The sequence below is a fragment of the Theropithecus gelada genome, chromosome 2 (assembly GCF_003255815.1).
Source record: "Theropithecus gelada isolate Dixy chromosome 2, Tgel_1.0, whole genome shotgun sequence".
Classification (NCBI taxonomy): domain Eukaryota; kingdom Metazoa; phylum Chordata; class Mammalia; order Primates; family Cercopithecidae; genus Theropithecus; species Theropithecus gelada.
The window spans coordinates 93,611,326-93,613,388 of record NC_037669.1 but is presented as its reverse complement, the minus strand read 5'-3'; positions in this window follow the sequence as shown (position 1 = coordinate 93,613,388).

Here is a 2,063-nt window from a genome sequence, read left to right as displayed (position 1 = left end):
GGCTCCAGCATCCTTGGGGGTGGTGTGAATGAACAGAGGTTTGGTCAGCACTTGGGTCCCTCGGATGCCTGCCAGCTCCCACTGTGGGGTAGCTGTTCCAGACCATACTCCAGACAGGGAACAGGGCTGCTACGCAGGAGGCCCCTGGGGAGGCTCGCTGACAAAGAAGTTGGCAGTCCCTTCAGAGGATTCATGGGGCCATGCTGTGCCCTGGTCCCTTTCAGGACACCCTCTCCATCAACCACCACATCTGGGTCACTGGCTATGGCCTGGCCACTCCGTGGCCTTCCTTCAGCTGGAGCTCCACACCAAGCAGCAGGGCAGTGCCTGGAAGTGTCCTGCCATACTGGCATCATAGCTGCCTGGTGTGGACACATGGCCCCAGGAGGGCCAGGCCTGAGCCTCTGGTGCCCTGTGTGACTATGGAGCGAGGCACAGAGGGTGTCCATCTTTTCTTCCCCTTCTCCTGAGGCATCGGCATCAACTTGCTGTCTACTCTTGGCCTGAGTTTGCCTGGGGCTCCATTTCCCTGGGGCCCATCCATCCTGGACACACCAGAGGGGTTGTTTGCACAGATGCTTCTCCAGCCAGTTTGAGATGCTGACCTGCTCTGGGAGTCAGGCCCTTCAGAGTCCAACCCCTCCCGTGTCAACCTGTGTTCTGTCCTCGTCCCCAGTTGCTGTGGAGCACGGGCCCCTGGCAAGGCGGCCTGCACTGTGCCCGGGGAATGGATGGGAAGCAGACACCACTGAGGACTGTTGACTTTGGAGGCAAGACAGCCCCCACCAAAGCAATGAAACATGGGCCTGTGTCTGGAAAGGGGCTGTGAAGAGAGGAGGCTTCTTTCTAGGGGAACGAGGGCTTCATATGAGCTAGGCCTGCAAGGATGGATCCGCCTGGGACCTAGTGGGACTGGAGAAGGGCATTTCTGCAGGAAGAAAGATGAGTGAGAGGGGCAGGAGCAGGAGGGCAGGGCAGGAGCAGGAGGGCAGGGCAGGACGGGGCAGCAGATGGGGTTGACGGGTGAAGGGAGTAGTGGGCCTGGGAGAAGCAGGGCTAGAGGTTGCATGATTGACTGCATGAGGGCCCCGGATGCAGGTGGGGGTGGGGCAGGTGTCCAGGGCCAGTGCTGCTATCTAGGATAAGTGGGTGGTTCGGCTGTGCAACCTGGACGCATCTGCTCACTGAAAGGCCCTTGGGCCCCTTGGGTATCTGTCATTCTCAGCCCCACATCCTGGCCCCCAAGGGCAGGGCCAGTGTGTTTGAGTTCCACTGTAGCCTGGGACTCAGCCCTTACAGGGAAGGAAACTGCCTGAGTCCGTGAATGGGCCGTGTCTCCCCGGGTGTCTCCCCACCCTGTCCCTGGTGATTGTGAAGTGTCGTGTCTCCCTGGGCCTCGCTCCACCCTGTCCCAGGTGACTGTGAAGTGCCATTTGGGATTGATTAGGAAGAATCTTACACTTCCTCAAGATCATGACTGAAGAGAGACTCCTCATCCTGGGAAGGAGGTGGGAACTGGAATGGTGGAGGGACCAGAGCTGGGCCCTGCCAGGCTGCTCTGAACATCAGTGAGATCACTGAGGTGCTAGGGTCCTTGCTGGCCAACCCTACCATCCAGAGACTGGGCACCAACGTGCTCTCTGGGCAGCCAGGTGCTCTTGCAGCAGCTGGGAGAGGTCACCCCTGGAGTATGGACTGGGCGGGTCTTCTGTACATGAAGCACTCACTGCAGTAGTCAGGCTCACCTACAGGAAGGACTCCTGCCTGCCTGCTCTGTGAGTTTTGTTGTAACGGTCTGATAGAGCCCTGTCTGCCCTTGGACTCTTCCAGGACCCTTTTAAAACACTTTAGCCCCCAAGGCTCTGTCCAGAGGCTCTTATTTATTTATTTATTTATTTATTTATTTATTTTTATTTTTATTTTTGAGGCAGGGTCTCATTTTGTCACCCAGGATTGAGTGCAGTGGTGCGATCTCGGCTCACTGCAACTTCGACCTTCCAGGCTCTGGGATCTTCCCACCTCAGCCTACTGAGTAGCTGGGACCACAGGCACACACCAACACA